Source organism: Megalops cyprinoides, chromosome 3 (assembly GCF_013368585.1).
Source record: "Megalops cyprinoides isolate fMegCyp1 chromosome 3, fMegCyp1.pri, whole genome shotgun sequence".
Lineage (NCBI taxonomy): Eukaryota > Metazoa > Chordata > Actinopteri > Elopiformes > Megalopidae > Megalops > Megalops cyprinoides.
The window spans coordinates 4,686,363-4,704,652 of record NC_050585.1 but is presented as its reverse complement, the minus strand read 5'-3'; the positions used below and the strand labels follow the sequence as shown (position 1 = coordinate 4,704,652).

The 18,290-nt window shown below is 43.6% G+C and overlaps 1 protein-coding gene across 1 annotated transcript in view; it reads right to left on the bottom strand.

Annotated features, from left to right (window-relative positions):
* Positions 1–18,290, bottom strand: part of jam3b (junctional adhesion molecule 3b) — a 36,891-nt gene that overhangs the window by 18,304 nt on the left and 297 nt on the right. The gene's annotated exons all lie outside the window — the stretch shown is intronic.

The window sequence follows — 18,290 nt, the reverse complement described above, 5'->3', positions numbered from 1 at the left end:
AGTTACCGCCAAATTAGAACCGAGCAGACCGAGTCTTCAGCACAACGCGGCCTGAAAGCCTGAGGAATGGTCTCACATGCATACAATGAACTCCTTTCTCAGAGCGCACGCGGTGTTAGCGAGGCGGCGGTAGGAAGCTCATGAAGAGCTCCTCGTGGCCACTGCAGGCAGTCAAGTCCAGATCGTATCAGCTCACGGGAACGCCAGCCCCCGGGCGGACAGCGTCACGTTCTCATTCTCTTTTGTTTATTTCCGACACCCCCCAATCCCTTCCACAAGATAAGATCCCATTAACTGCCCTTTGTTTGTGCTTGTGAACAGAAGCTATTTTGTTAAGGGCAAATTATGATGCAGAGACTCAACTGCAATGAACGTTACTGAGCTAAGTGAAACAAGGCATTAAAAACTTTCACCACCCATCTGGCAGCATAGCTCTCTCGAGATTGGAGTCTGCTGGTGCCAATAATTTCCACAGACAATTCAATAGTGTCAACTCATTGGCAGAGGATTAAAAATGTGTGATTGAATGTATAGGGTAACTTCATTCCCATTACACGTTCTGCACATCAGTCTAACTTATTAATAATCTAATTCAAAATGGCGATAAATATAAATGTAAAGGCCTGCGGGTGCTAAAGGCAGTACTCTGTTCAGCTTCTTTCATTTTTGGTTCAAGTGTCCAAGACCAGAAAAGCCTAGCTCTAGACAGTCTGCATGTTTCAACACAATGGGTTGTTTATGGTCACAATAACCGCATGGTGATTCTTCCTCAGGTAGAGGCATGTATTCACAAAAGGCACCGCAGCAATGCAGAGAACGGGTCTCCTCCTTGGTGCGTTTTAACTTTCGATTCTGAAGCAGGAATACATTGGCTCTGGGATCTAAAATCCCAATTCCCTCACCCCCCTCCTCCACTGCTCAAATAACTCCCAGTTACGTAACATTTCCATTCCATCCTGGGAACAAAACACAACCAAGAGCTGAGTGTCAACAGCACACGAAACACTCCGGAACTCCTTCTGCTTAAACATCTAGTCAACATCTGTGATCATATTTCTTTCTTCCTTTTTCATTATCGTTAAGTGTCCATCCACCAGAGGGCTGGGGCCCTGTCCCATCACAAGTCTCATGCTACACTCACCCTGGGGAACGTGGGTGGTGGGGGGGGGGGGGGGCTGCCAGCCCTCTGAGACAGAAAGACATCTGACTGACAACAGGAACATCCAGATGAGCAGCAGAAACATGCTCTGGTATTCGGAGCTTGTGCTATTTTGGTGCTCAGCTGCAGCACGGGACACCTCCCGAAGAGGCGTTCTCCGCCGCGGCAGATCACCGAAAGGGAGAGTCCCTCCAATGGTCAGTGGGTCGCAGGGGACATGGAGCTTTGTCAGGTGTCGAAGGGGAAAGGGTTACCCCCACCCCCCGGCCTGCTGGCAGCTTTCCCGTGCTCTTTCAACTGGAGAAAGCAGCGGCTTTAGGGGGAAGGATCAGATTACCGCAGCACTCGCAACTTTCTGCCTTTATTTGTTTACTGTTCCAAGCTTGACACATTTCAGCATGCAGCTCCATGCTTCGTTTTATAAGCAGCATATGACACTTTATCGTTCATGAAAAATTCTAAATCTGAAAAAAAAAATTTTTTTGCAACTCCGTGTTCCAAATCTTTAAGCACCACACAAGTTAAATTACTAAATGACACCTGACTGATACAGCTTTCGGGAAAAGAGCTTTCACCCTTGATAGCCTCCTGTCTCTCCCTGAGTAACAACATGCAAAAGTTAAACCGAATTAAGAGGCAATTTACCAAATGAGAGTAAAAGACGTTTTCCTTATTTTTCCTTGTTGTATATGCTTACATTATAAAGAGGAAATGATTTCCACACAAGAGAGGATGACTCAATGTGGAAATCCCGCTTGGATGAGTGGGTCCAGGAAAGGCCGCTCCACAACCCTCCAAAACAACAAATGTTCACGCAAGCATACTCCAGACTCAAATAGTTTGCATTGGCCGCCTGAGCACCCTGGAGGGGGGAATGTTGCTGGGCAACAGGTGGGCAGTGGGAGACAGGGAGCCTGACGCTGGGACCAACCTCTCCGCGACAGCATTCCACAGTCACCTGCTCCCGAAAGAACTCCTTGGTGTGGGAAACGGCCGGGCTGCCCTTCTGACAACGCTCCTGAAAAAAGCACTGAGCGCCTCATTCCGGCCGCGCCAGGGGCTTTTTTAAAATGCACCCCGACCCACCTAGAGTTCACTGCACAGCAGACCGGTTCCACAGGAAAACAATGGCAAATTAACGGAAAGTCTCCCGCGACAGGAATAGGAGGCAGCTGCTATCCTTATTACCGTTCTGGCTCTCCCTCTGGTCAAATACAACAGCTCTGTCTATTTTTCGTCTTTGATGCATTAGAAGGAAAAAAATGTTTCCTAATTCTCCTAAAGTCTCTATGTCTGCGGTCATTCTTCCCTCACACACTCGGCTTAACTCCAGATTTGAGATTTAAGAGTGAGTCCTAACGTCTGTTTTCACGGGATATTGAAAGTTCTGTCAGGGCTGCCAGTGTTTTTACAGAAAGTTTCTGACCTCTCTGAAGATCTGAGGCCTGAAGTGATTTATACTGCAAATATCAATATCACACACCTGGAGTTTACAATATAACAAACACTCCAAACAAAAAGACACCGGTTTTGCCTTTTCATTTCCCTTCCTTGCTTCACTCATTGAATGGAAACATCATTTTCCCTATCTCTGTTCCTTTCAGACAATAATCGAGACTTCCTTATGTTCAGGGACACACACATTTCACCATTATCAGCACCATCAACGAAAAAGCAAAATGATCACTTCAAAACAACCACGGAAATGACAATGCTTTGATGCAATCAGCGTGGTACCGTTAAAAACGGGAGTGCCCCCTTGGTTGGTGGGAAGCATTTAGTCAGTGCCTGCCTCTTGCTCCCAGCATGGAATGCCCAGATTCCAGTAGAACTGGCACAGCTGCACAGAGCAATTAGCCCCACCCCTGATAACACACCACAGCCAGCGATGGCTCCAGCCGATTGGCCAACTGCTGTCTGGTCTGCTGAAACAGGTCCAATCTGAAGCTGGAGAAATGCCAGTTCAAGCCACAGACAGCGACTCTAGCCTGCACACAGCACCTCCACACATCTGGGGCCACCCACTCACAGACCCCAAACACCACTACCACTTGGCACTTAGCAGACGTCTCATCCAGAGCAAGCAGGTTATAATGTTTACATGTTACCCATTTATACAGCTGGATATTTACTGAGGAAATTCTGGGCTACCTTGCCCGAGGGTACAATGGCAGTGCCCCCAACGGAGAATCAAATTGGCAACCTTTCGGTTACAAGCCCTACTCATTACCACTACACCACACTGCCACCCCTACGCCAGGCCTAGAGGACTCCGGTTCTCAGCACACGCTGAGGACAGCCACAGCGCAAACGCTTACGCCCCTTCTGCAGGATCTCACCCACAGAAACCTGCCGTGTGATGCTGAGTGTGGGTGATACGAAACGAAGCCGCACGGTCGGTCCCTTCCGCCTGAGCGGCCAGGGAGCTGCAGAGCGCCGGGCCCTGTCGCGCGCCGCCTTCCCGATGACTCACACTCAGTCTGAAGGCGCCGTGAACATCAGTGTAAACTGAAAGAGGCCAGAACCATCAGCTTGCGCTTCAAAACACCCAAAGGAGTTCCAACTTTGCGCTAACTTTTCAGATTTGTTCCGCATGAGCCTGCAAGATGGTGGGCAGGATGGGTGGGCAGGGGCACGATGCTAATCCACAAGGGGCATCCGTGAATTTCAGCGGCCTTCAGCTAAAAAGCCTTGTTCTTTTGTCTTTAGCTGCTTTTATTTATTTTCTCAATAAATTATTTGTTGGCTTTATTCTCTCTCCTGTGTTTTCTGTGGTTAATATTTCATGGCCCACACATCTGTGCTTTCTTTGTCTTAAAATCTACAGAAGAACAGCAGTACTGCTGTGTCTGTGAGTCACATTTTTAAGGTGCCGCACTGGTGTGTTTGTGTGTTAGCGACCGTGCGCGCGCACGCGTGTGTGTGTGTGTGTGTGTGTGTGTGTGTGTGTGTGTGTTCTGTTTAATAAGGCTCTCTAAGTCCAAACCTCCTTGAGTGTGGCAAATCCTGCGTTTGTGCTGTGGGAGGGTTTTCCCTCGGCAGCACGACTGTGCAGAGATCTGACCATCCAGAGCCGTCGTTATGGGATACGAATGACTCAATCAGATTTGCAGTGTTTTTCATCAACACAGATAATAGTGTTTCAGAAAGATTTACTCTTCAGCCTCAACCTCTGTCCCTTCACGCTCAAACCGAGAGGCCTGCCCTCAGACTGAATCTTTTTAATTCACAAGTAGCGCTCTCAGCAAAAGCAGAGTTACAACACAGTATAAGATTACATTTGAATCTCTCACTCGGCCATTCTGTGAGAGTGTGGCCAATGTACTCCAATTGGGAGAGATCTGCCATCAATAGCAGGTCTGGCATTAGTGGGTGGGTCAGAGTTCTAATTTAATCTGTGCCTTAATCCATGTGGATCCTCATATCCTCGCGGCGATGGATGCTGCATTTGAACTCCGTACATGGGCTCTCATCTTCCTTACACATTAAATGGCATCTCTGATGAAGCATTAAATGTGTAATGCCAAAATAATTCCAATATTTTACCAAAATATAATTCTCATTGGCCTTTCTAATGCCAAGCATCACAGCAGTTCATGTCCACAGCCTTCAAGGCATGCACATTCATGTATGCGTTAAACACAGAGGTCAAATGTTAGAGAAAAAAAAAAACAAAACAGGATGTCGCTATACCGCCTCCAGGAAAATGTGTCTGTGCACATGTATGTGCATGTGTGTGTGAAAAAGGTATTTTTTCATTTTAAAAGAAGACATGATGAAAGAGGTAAGCTTTGGACCATGTAACTAGTGAAGCTGAGGAAATACTCTGGATGGTACTGGATTTAAGATATCCCATGTAGACATGAGAGAAGGAGTGGGAAAACAAACCATTCTCCATCGCAATCTATTGTAATCCTGACTTGCAAAGCATTATTGTTTCCGTCAGGATTAAACAGGTTTTAACAGGACAACTTTAATCTGTCTTCGTTTGCTTCAGAATTTAAAGCGAGCGTCAAGGGTCTGTAAAGCGTCCACGCCGGCCGTGGCTGGACTGCAGCTGGAGCGTGGGCGTTCTGAGCAACAGAGTGCATTAAGGCCACATCTCCAGAAGGAACACTGATGTACAAGGTGGCCCAGTGAATCCATTAGTCCAATCAGTATCAGTGAAGGGGACTATTCCAGCCGGCCGGAGGAAATGCCTCATTACCTTTGACGATCAGGTCCGCAAAGTGCGGGCAAACACAGCTGCTGTGAAATGAGGAAATCTGGGGCTGGCAACAAAGGAGGAAGACGTGTGCATCTGTCACCCCACTGATGATGAGACGTCCACGCTCGTGAATAAAAAGGCCACAGAAAAGCTCAATTACAACAGAGCAGAGGCGTCCTGCACATAAACCACATTTTTGCATATGATGTGAGAATATCTTTCCTGCTGATATGGTAATTGATGCGGTAAGATCCTAATGCTGCTTTCAAGTAAAACTGTCTCTAATTGTTATCCCAAAGGACAACTTCATAGTTCTTGGCAGCTCCTTTTAACATCATTTTGTTAGCTATGACAACAACCGTTGTGTAAACACAATTAACTCATTTGGAAAGGATAACAATGTCTGTCAGAAGGGAAAAACATAAAATGACACTGGCAACGTGGTACATTTTTACCACATGTGCTGTCAAACCGGGAGCTTCTTAAGGGCCTAAGATTTAGCTAGCTAAATCACAATAACGCATCGTTGGGAGAAAATCTTAAAGGTCTGGTTGAGCTTGAATATGACACTAGACTGTTTTTCATGACTCTTTGTTTGGAGTTTCCTGCCCGTTGGGCATCCTGTCCTCTCCCGGTGTTAACATGTTTTATCTCACTCCACAGTCCACACCACAGCTGACGAGGCACTGTTTATGAAAATGCATTCCAGTAATCATGCACTTCCTCACTTCGGCCTTTTCAAAAGAAGGAAAAAAACTGCCTATGTCACCTGTTTAGGCAGCGTCCTGAGAGCACCCCACACAAGGCCCTGGTACTAAAATTACTTCGTCCTGCTACAGGCCAGGCGAGCTAATGCCATGACTTTCTCTCACTTTAGACACCGAGGAATTTTTGAAGGAGCTTCAGGAATGCCGCTGTCATGAACACGTGCTGAGGTCCAGAACCAGCGGAACACGAACTGCTTGAGCCACACACTTTTGCCTGAGGAAACTGAGGAGAAAAAGTATCCTCAGTGTGTCCACTCGGGGCCACAGGGTAACAAACGCCACCTATGGCATTCCACCAAAAATGCCAAGCATGTTCTTACCAAGGGAGGCACTCACACCAGCAACAGCTGTATAGTGTCTATACCCATACAAAGCCTTGTGTACACATTAGACTGTTAAAAATGTGTCTCTTCTTCATCTGAGCCCCAGTGCAATGCCAGGGTGGGAACACACTATGGTCCAGAACTCATAAGAGATAAATATTTATATTCACCCAAACTCTAAACGCAACTGAGCCTTTCCAACTGCTGATTTACTTTCAGGGTTTTAATAAAACTGAATGGTGGTCTTGTAATAGAGTAGAAGTCAGCCGTTTTCTGTTTCCTGCTGATTACGATCAATGGCTTAACTCCCCTCTAAATCTGCCTGAACAGACAAATACAACAAGTTTGTCAGTAACTACATCATTCCATTTTCATCTCCTGTAATTTTGGAAAGGGGAGGGCCTCAGAATGCTGATTCATCCACTGGCACGAAAAACCTGCTTATCCAAGCAAGGATTTAATTTGTTAAGAGGGCAAATATTGCGCCTCATTTTAAATTCAGCTCAATTCCCAGACCTTGTAATATAAGACTAATATTGCTTTTTTTTGACATTCGCTGCGCATTCTTGCCTCGCCAGCTCTTGTCACGGGCCGTGTTTGCCCTGACGGTGGGCTGCCAGATGGTCTCGCCACAATCTGCCTGCTCCCTGTCGAAGCAGTCAGCTAAATGCACATTGTAGATCTGACACTGATGGTAGCTTTCGCACTGTCATGGGGGATCTTGGCTAGACCCCAAGAGCGAGCCAGGTTTCAGCACGGGCTCTGACTCCTGGAGCTGGCAGGTGGGTGAAAGTTCTGACTGAATCCAGCCGGTGGGCCCACTCGTTCTATATTTGGTGTTCCATCATCTGCAGAATAATAACCTTGCGAGATGGGGGTGGATTTCTTGGGTTGCACATTTAAAAAAGAAAAGCCTAATGATAACTAGATTAAGCTTGCAGCTGTGTCACACCGTAGCAGTGCTGAGAAGAGGTTACAGAACTGGAATTACAATAATTGCCTGTTCTAGTCCAGCTGATGAAACCTTGAGCAAGGCACACAACTTGGATAGCTACCCCACTGCATGAACACATAGCAATACACAGCAATGAATGGCTGACATGAGCTGCTCCTTAAAAAAATCTACTTTATAAACAGCGGCAGAAGTCCGCTGAAGTCCATATATATTAATACGAACTCTGACTGCAATGCTAGATGACCTGGTAGTTTTCCCTCATTTGTATCTGCAGGAAATGTTTTGGGTTTTTTTTCCCTTTTTTAGTTTGGCAAAAAGAGAATGAAGAGAAGGCCTTATGTTCTACTTCCTGAAAATGAATAATGATCTGGAATGTCTCTGGACCCGTAATAAAAGCAGAAGTGTTCAAGTCCTTACTTAGTCACTCCAGTGGTGTCACATTAAGAATGTCAAAACCCAGAGCAGCACAAGCCTGGCCCCCTCACCCTTCACACCCCTCCACTGGCACCAACCACCATCTTAACATTCCCTGTACATGGCAAATCACCCTAGGCCCCAGCTAAAAATCAGTCGTTGATCCACAGAGCAAAATATTGTTTTATGATGTCCACATGATTTTTTTTCCCTGACAATCCCAGTCCAACTGGCTCTGAGAGGTATTTAAGGGTGCACTCACACTAGGCAATCTGTACCGTGCCTGAGCACGTTTGACCCCCAAAGTCCAGCTCGTCTGACTAGTGTGATCGCTCCATACCACTTGAAGAGGTGGGCTCGGGCACGGTTCAGTTGGACTCGGGCACAGTATGCATCAGTGTGATCGCTAACCGTGCCCGAGCACGGAACTCGAACATGACGTTAATGATGCGACTCTCCCGTTTAACAAATACATCCATTATAGCAACAATTACCTGGATATCTGTTAGTTACACACCCAGTCATAATAAATCCTTTAAACCATCATTTGATTAGCTAGCTGTCTTCCTTAAATAAAACAATCTGGCTACCTCTGAAATGATCTTTGATTGGTTAGTTCTGTAGATCTGTACCTAAAAATAACTCTGTGGATTCCCACATTAGCTTGATTACTAGCAAGCGAAATAAAACTAACCATACTTTATGTGCCGATGTAAGCATTGCTATTGTCAGGGGCTTACACAGGGGCAGAGTATCACAAATGAAACAGCCATCCTGCTTAAGTAGCTAGTCTTCAACAATCGTTCAGATAGGTAGCCTGTTAGCTAACTAGCTATGTTAGATAGCTAACATTAGCTCCCCAGCCAGTTAGCATTGATTATGCAACGCAGCGATTTTCAGTTAATCGTGCTGCATGTATATGAAGATTTTTACGGAGGCAGCTGACGTTGAGGGATGAATTTGGAGTTTTACTCACCGACTACAATTCGCGTTCATCAGTAAGGTGAGGACCAGACCCCTTATTAACCCAAGTATTCTCGAAAAGTGTACTATCCAAGTAGTAATAGAAGATGCTTGTTGTCGTAATGATGACAGTAGTGCACACACAATTAGTAGCCCTAACTGGTTAACATTAGCTAACATTATTGTGATTAGGCTACTGTAATCTGACACAAAATATTGGTCTGTCCCTTAGCATAATGACTGAAACGTCAGCTGCCTCCATAAAAATCTTATTATACGTGCAGCACGATTTAACTGAAAATCGCTGCGTAGCATAATCGATAAATCTATTAGGCATGTGAAAGGGCTATGTGTCACCGCACCCAAAACGACTCCAAATAAGCCACAAAGTACAATCATGAACTCCACTGTGCTGTGCGAGAGCGCTGTCTTCAACGTAAAAAGTTGCATCATGATGACGTAAGCGTGCTCGGGCCCAGAACGTTAAGCGCAGGCCAGCGGGGGATTGGGGAGGGGGGACAATCATGCTCGGGCACGGTACAAGGCAACAGGGCCTAATGTGAGTACGCCCACAGTCTGGGCCACTGAATCTGTCAATCCAAGGAGACCTTTTTGATTGGCAGCTCTTTGTGAAAGTGCTGTTAAAGAATGAGCTCAGTGAGCTTTTGAAGACACCTAAATAACCTCCTTTAGAGACACAGGGTGCACCAGGCAGCAGGATCTGCGTCGAGAGTGCCCAGACCGTTTTTATTTATTTATTTACTTATTTTTGAACAGCTGGTCCCAATGTGGGGATAGAGGGCTCCGCCCCCCAATAAAGACGCTGACTGTCACCAACAGGGATTACGAATGATGGACTTAGCATCAAAATCCTTGACCGCCGGCGCACGCTTGGGGAGTGATGGGAAACGGGCGGAGGACGAGGCACTCTGGCAGCCGGTCCTTCGGCGTCCTTGTCTGATCGCCTCCTCAACGCTTGGCATGCGTCCGAAATATTAATGCAAATTTACTTTTATTTCCAGGCTGCTGTTGCCGAATGCGCTGGCCTGTTTATACGCTTTATCCACCCACGAAACAAGCACAGTTCTGACAGCGGAGCCAATCAGACAGTACTCCCACATTTCTGCTTTAAGGAAGAATACTTACCATTTTGACAGGACTAAAAACTCTCCTTTAACCCAAACTGATAACCTGGTTGTAGTGTCAAGCCTAAAATAGTAATTTTACAGGTGGCCCTTCGTCTACATTCAGAACAGTTTCCTGTCCCTGTGAGATGGAGAGAGGAGCTATATTATAGCTAACTATAATTATCACACCATGCTGGCAGTATCCCCATGTCTGATCAATAGCACTCCCTCCCAAATTATTGATGTGCACTAAACCTCACCCGCTCTATCAGGCAGTAAATGTCAGAGGTAATGCAGCTCCATCCCCTCTCCCCTGCTGGGTCAATTGGGAATGGACACAAATCACAAACAGGAAACAACCACAGCACACTCCTTAACTGATCAGATAGTAAAACATAATTTCAGAGACTAATGTCCAGACCCTGAGAGACACCGGACGAAAATTGCCTCGCAAAATAAGGAACGTGTTTTCCTTTGTGACAGACCAGGAAATGACTCTTTTCCTTTTTTGTGACGATAATTGTTTGTTTTAAGATGTAATTCTGAAGACCAGTTTGAAGAAAACTTTCAGAGCATTGCCAGATTACTAAAATGAACTGTGATTACACTTGTTTAATTAGTGCAATCCACACAACAAAATTTTTCCTCTGGTCAAGCCACAGCTGAAATTTTTGGCCAGTATTTTCGGAGCATTGGTCAGACACTATTTTGATATGCCGGTCGTACACATGGCTGTCTTATTGACATTCGGAGAATGCGCATATCTGCCATTCCTCCGGTGCTGCTGCTTCGGTCTTTAGGCTTTCCTCTCTACATGTGCCACTGTTCTCAGAGGAAAAAAGAAAACTCATAAAAGCAGGATAGCTTTGAGTGGAGCACAGCTTTTCAAGCTCCTGAGGAGGAATTCACAGAGATTCCACCATATGAAAGGACATCAGAACCCAGCTTTCTCCTTAAGTCCCTCTCCTAATCAGACCCTTATTGTGTTTTAATGCTAACCTGTCATGTACTTTTAGCATGGCTCCACTAATCCGCTGATATAATTGTGAAAATTAAAACAGTAGCATCTGCCGATGGGGAATGCCACATTTTGCTGAAAGCTCTCAGCATGCGAGCGTTCTGAGGTTCACACGTTCAACAGTACACACTCAGCTGAATGTCATCTTGGCTCCTGACACACAGTGTCAGAGGCTGGGAGAAATAAGGCAGATATTCTGTACACACCCACCCTCCCTCCAGTCAGTGCCCCACATCTCCGTTCAGCTGTTTTTTGGCCATTACCCCGTATGAGCCGTCAGGTGTGTGCCACTCTCCGTGTCTCAAAGCCTTATAATGTTTCATCATACACAAGACCTAAGCTGCACACAAGCAGATTACCAAAACGCGGGACTCAGCACAGCGTCATCTCGATCCACAAAACGCTGCAATCAGCCAGCGCTCTGTCCGTGCCCCCTTGACACCAGTGGAGCACAAACCCCCCTTGGGGCGGAAATACGCAGTCACCTTCAGCAAAAGCTTTGCCTCAAAGAAAAAGTCTTGCCTCAAAACACAGGAGGGTGACACCTTCGCCTAAATTCCTCACTAGAAGTGCAAAATGTTGAGCTGCACGGACACTCGCCCTGTGGAGCCATGTGAGGCGTCAGGCTTTCATGTCATTTTTCTGTTTTGTTTCGGGGGTTTTTTTTGGGTCTACAGTTTGGTGTCACCCGTTCCTGCAGGTCGTTCACACGCCTCTGACCGTGACCCCCGTCCAAACATTCGCCGTGGGCCAGAGAGCGGCTGACCATGCTCAACTCCCCAAAGATACTCGCAGGTGCTGCCAAGCCACAGCTAGAGAGACCGCATATTTTTAATAAGGAGGGTGAAAGAAAATCCACTTGTTGAAATGTGTCCTGACCACAATTACTATAATGGCTCAAAAAATGTTGAAAACTTTCCCGATATGATTCAAGCAATTGGCAATTGTTTGTGTGTGCACGTGTGGTATGTGTATATGTGCATACGCATATTGACACAGTTGTCTGCAATGATGCCGCTGGGCTTGCAGACTTATAGAGGGCTACCAGTTTACATTTACGTTTATTCATTTGGCAGACGCTTTTATCCAAAGCAACTTTCATAGGTTACATTTCTTTACAATGTTATCCATTTATACAGCTGGATATTTACTGAGGCAGTTGTGGGTTAAGTACCTTGCTCAAGGGTACAGCAGCAGTGTCCCAGCAGAGATCGAACGGGCAACCTTTCGGTTGCGAGTCTGGCTCCTTAACCATTATGCTACACTGCCACCCCAGTTCTGGATGCTTCATGTTGGTACCACCACATAAGTACATATTTACCATTCTATTGCAGCTGACCCACAATTCCCCTCTCTCAGTGCTCTCTCTTTCACAGTTGGAGAGAGGAGAATTAATACATCTAACCATGATGCTAAAACGTGTCATGCAGCTTGCATTCAGTTGGAAGCTCCCTTCATTATACAACAGTACATGAATCAAGTTGGCAAAAAAAAAGCAACATGATAATTCTGTAATGTTTTTTTTCTGAGCTATTCTTATGTGGAGATTAAGTCAGGTGGTCTCAGGCACCTCATTTTTCCTGCTGTAATATTTGATTAGCGGCTTTTTCCCTTCAAAAAACAAATTTGGATTCGGCTGACTCAAGTGAAGCCAAAAACCTAGGCCTGCAGTAGCAGCGGAAACCCTCGCTTTTGAACATTTTCAAACACCCATATTTGTCCAGATGCCTCTTCTGAGACTATAAATTATCTGTAAATTTTGACCAGCCTGGATTTCTTCCATAGTGACTCACCCAGTTCCAATGAACCCTGGCACTACCATTTTTTGGCTGGAAATAGCAGAGAGATGCCTCTTTTGGTAAACACTTATTTTTCTCCAAGTGGAGAAAGTTGCCACTTACTATCTACATCTCTTATTCTCTCTCACTTTCTTTCTCTCTGTGCACACACACACATATACATATATATATATATATATATATATATATATATATATATATATACAGGGACAGTGGACAGAAAATGGAAAAACAGAAACAAAGCAAGAAGACTGAACATTCAACAATTCTACAATTTACATCCACCAATACAGTTCCACTTCATAAGTGCCTAAATGGAAACAGCCTACTAAAAAGACAAATAATATGAGAAACAACTAATGTCAATAATCACGAAGAAAAGAACACAATGTATGAATATGAATATGTTAAAATCAATGCCACTGAATTGCACCTGCCTAACTATATTGAATTTGTTTGTTGTTTGTTAAACCCAATGCAAATGATGTTAAGCGTTGCAGTGATTTCACATGCTCCGTGTAATGCGCTACGCGTTACAAAAATTTCTTCGCGCAATTTAAAGGACAGGTGCGGCCGAACATCAGGAACCGACTGCTTTGATTTGATAAAGCTGCACATTCAGTGGTATTCTTGTTAAACCCAAACCGTAAAAGCACCAACAAAAAATTAAAAAGCATGAAAACGTTCCCAAAACATGAACAGACGTGTTTCACACCAGTTCAAACATTCCTTAATTCACAAGTGAAAATGCATGTGTCAACAGAATTTAAAATCAATCTTCCAAGGGCCATTTTTTTTTTCGGTAAAACGTCTTTGTAAGGAGACCGTTTTGTCGAAGCGGGTCAACAATGCTCTGCAACTTCCAAAACGCCAAAAGTAAAACGCACACCAAATTTGTTTGTCGATAGAGCAGTCAATACTGACCTGCATTAACTGGATAATGTATTATTTAACATAACATACTTTTAACAGCAGTTGCTGTCTATTACTAAAAAGAATTTATATATAGCTAAGACACCAGAAAAGAATGTAACCAGTCCCACTGCAATCACTAATTAAACCCGCGGTGAATTAAGCCTTGTCGGTACACTTGACTAATCAGAAGGACTCCGAGCGCAATATCTGCCGTCTGCGCCTTTTGTTCTACGGTCTGCCTTCATCTGCATTTCAAGCCTAGCTTCAAGCAACTCGGCGTAGTGCTTAGCTCCGGCACAAACGCACAAGTGCCTTTATTTCACTAATATGACGTCGTTCCCATTTCTTAATATGTTTATGTTTATGTATATGTTATGTTTATGGTTATTAAATGCGCGCATAGTAGCCTAATCATTTACGTAGTTTTTTTTTCTTTTCCTATACAGAAATACAGCATTTATAAAACGATCGCATGGCAGCTAATACAATAAACAAATACAACACATATTTCACAAAGCTTTTAAACTGCTATATAAAACAGACAGGTGTACCTAAATGTGTGTAACAATATTAAAACGCCACTAGGTGTATTTGGCTCTTGTTTTTCTAGAGAAGTAAAGTTGGTTTTATGTTGGACATTCACTACACATTCGCGTTCGATGTTAAGGGACCATCATCAAACTACAGATTTTTATATTTCTATATTTTTTATTATACACAAAATTCAACAGGTTCCCATCAATATGAGATGAAGATCTCTCTTTCATAAAGGAGAGAAATGTGGATCGTACTACACTCAGTGAAATTTTAAAATATTATTTTTATTTATATTTTTTAAAGAATTTTGTTGTATACATAATGTAACGGTTTTCCAACTGCATGCCACACAGATCTAACACCAAGTGTATTTTAAAGAGCACTCAATTTGGCTCTTACTACACCCAATACCCAATGGATTTTGACAAACATAAGTATTTATATTTTTAGTGACTTTTTATTATGCATAAAATTCAATAGCTTCCCATCCATATGAGATAGAGATCTGAAACCAAGGGTATTTTGAAGAACATTCAATATGGCCCTTACTACATCCAATGGATTTTGACAAACATAAGCATTTATATTTTAGTGAATTTTTACTATGCATAAAATTCAATAGCTTCCCATCCATATGAGATAGAGATCTGAAACCAAGTGAATTTTAGGGGAAATGATAAAAGGCCTAGTCTTAACTGAAACCCATTGTTGGGAGAATGATAGGCCAGATAAAACTGTATCACTTAAAGCCTCATTCTGTATGCATTCAACAATTAACAACATTCAACATACTTCAAGCAAACTGAATTGGTTTTTAATTATGCTTGTTGCAATTATAACTGTACGTATATATTATGACAGATCAGATTTAATGACTATGATGGAGCCATTGGCTTTGTCCAGACAGGTGGGAACCACGGGAAATTTGTGGTAAGTTGTGATAGTTACTGTGTGGACATTGGTATAAAATTTGGTATAAAATTTATGTAAAGAGACCTGGGTAAAGTATCTGAAAATTAGGAATATTTGGGTTAGGCAGAAATTGTGCCACAGCTGGTGATACCCATTTCCTCATGCTGAATTGTGTACATAATCTTACTTTGTATTGGTCTTATATACTTGTGCATGAAAAAGGCCAAAAGAGAGAATCATTCTATCCAGCTTACAGAAGTAACAGCTTACACATATCTACTGAGGGGCCCACCAATGGGCCCAAGGTGGCCATTCTGTGAATATTCTGTGCCTGATTGCACAGGACATTGCTGCGGGGGCTGAAGGCCATCTTGGGGCGTACTCACATTAGGCCCGGTTGCCTTGTACCGTGCCCGAGCATGATTGTCCCCCCTCCCCACTCCCCCGCTGGCCTGCGCTCACATTGCGCTTAACGTTGCGAGCGCGAGCACGCTTACGTCATCATGACGCATTCACCTCAACTTTTTGTGTTGAGGAAAAGCGCGCTCGCACAGCACAATGGAGTTCATGATTGTACTTACTTTGTGGCTTATTTGGAGTGACACACGGCCCTTTCACACGCCTTATAGATTTATCCATTATGCAACGCAGCGATTTTCATTTAATAATGCTGCACGTATAATAAGATTTTTACGGAGGCAGCTGACATTTCAGTCATTATGCTAAGGGACAGACCACTATTTTGTGTCAGATTACAGTAGCCTAATCACAATAATGTTAGCTAATGTTAACCAGTTAGGGCTACTACTTGTGTGTGCGCTACTGTCATCATTACAACAACAAGCATCTTCTATTACTACTTGGATAGTACACTTTTCAATTCATTCGAGAATATTTGAGTTATTAACGGGTCTGGTTCTCACTTTATTGATGAACATGAATTGTAGTCTGCGAGCAAAGCAGCTCCAAATTCCTCCCTAAACGTCAGCTGCCTCCGTAAAAATCTTCTTATAAGTGCGGCACGATTAACTGATTAACTGGCTGGGGAGCTAATGTTAGCTATCTAGCGATAGATTTGACAAACATAGCTAGTTAGCTAACAGGCTGCCTATCTGAACGATTGTTGAAGACTAGCTACTTAAACAGGTTGGCTGCTTCCTTTGTGATACTCTGACTAAGCCCCTGACAACAGCAATGCTTACATCGCCACGTAAAGTATGGTTAGATTTATTTCGCTTGCTAGTAATCAAGCTAATGTGGGAATCCACAGTTATTTTTAGGTACAGATCTACAGAACTAACCAATCGAATTTTGGAGGTAACCAGCTTGTTATATCTAAGGAAGTCAGCTAGCTAATCAAATGATGGTTTAAAGGAATTATTATGACTGGGCGTGTAACTATCACATATCCAGCTAACTGTTGCTATAACAGGTATATTTGTTAAATGGGACAGTCACATCATTGACGTCTTGTTGGAGTTCCGTGCTCGGGCACGGTTAGCAATCACACTGATGCGTACCGTGCCCGAGTCCAACTGAACTGTGCCCGAGCCCACCTCGTCAAGGGGGCCCGGGCACGGTACGAAGCGATCACACTAGTCAAACGAACTGGACTTTGGGGGTCAAACGTGCTCAGACATGGTATGGATTGCCTAGTGTTATTACACCCTTGGTCTCCCTAGGTAATGTTCCTGGTCAGAGTGTGTAAGTGTAGAGAAAACAACATCTGCAGCCCTAGAAAAAGATACTCCTTTTCTGTACTTAACTCTATATGTTTGGAATTCACCAATCAGATGCAGGCTACGCCTATTCAGAATCTCTGTAGAAATGTCTATGCTTGAAAAGTAACAGCTGTGTTCATCCTTCCTGTTTTTGTACATAGTTGATATATTGTGTTCTTTAAAATACACCCATTAAGAATGAACTTCGGTTGAGATGAATATTATCCATTATTCATGTATGCCCAATATTATCGCTAGCCCAATTTAAATGAGTAGCACTTTTACGATGGTCCCTAAAATTTTGGACGAAAACGGTGGCGTTGTCATAGTTAAATGATAATCATCGCACAAATCAGAAAATGATAATTAAAATGGTAAATTCCCTGATGTAGTTAAGACTGTGTCTTCTTCCGAATAGGAACGTTTGATCATTTTGTTTCACACACGATTGTCCAATATAAAACCAACTTTACTTCCCTGTTTTACTCTCGCCTTTGTCAGTCTACTAATGTAGACCTATGAGATTAGTTTTACTATCTTATTTTTTGATACCGATCCTCATAATTCATATAGCATAGTAGGCGATTATAACATACATTTTATTGATCTATATTATATCCAACCGTCCAAATGTAGCTACAGTAGGCTACAACACAGCATAATTCTGATCAATTAAAATTGTCGTATTTTTCACGCTCAAAAAACACGTAGCCTACTAACGCGTTTGTCAACACACATTTTTGAAAAAAAAACAATTCCTAAATATAATAATAAAATGAGCAATGTCAACAGAGAGGAAGTTCTCTACTGTTTCTAGCAAACGCATGCTACGCCGCGGCGGCTCCCGATCGTCTCTGTCGCGTCTCTATTCCCCATGATAAAAAACCGCTATCTCATGTCGCCACACTCAGCCTTAACTTTTGATTATTCACGAAAGTTAAACAAATGTCAAACAAACCCAAAGAAAACGCCCAAGCATATAACAAATGTTATTAATTAATCGTTCACATAGTGCACTGTTACGTGCCCCGTTAATTTAATTAATTAAAACTGCCAAAACTTTTTGGAGTGTTTTGGCTAAGGACCGAAGACAAAGAACTGCAGCCTAGTTGTCTCCGGACCTGACGGAGTGAGAACGAGATTATTCACAAAGATTACAAGATCTGTCTCGGGGTTTGTGTTCTAAAAATGTGATCGACTAGCACATTTAGCTGCCTATAGATCGCTATGGCTCCCTAATTTATAAAGGAATGCTGAGATTTATTTCTCGGTAGACAGCAAACAGCTAGCCAGTTCGCTTGCCAGCCAGCTACGGAGTCCGCCTAGCTTGGTAGCAAGATCACTGGCTAGAAATGTAATTAGCCAGTTAGGCAGCTAGCTAGCCAGAAATGCTATTTAGACTTGTAGCTACCAATGCTGCCAGAAAATGCCAATGTAATGGGCAGTAGGCCTAACTATCTCAACTGTTCTGGA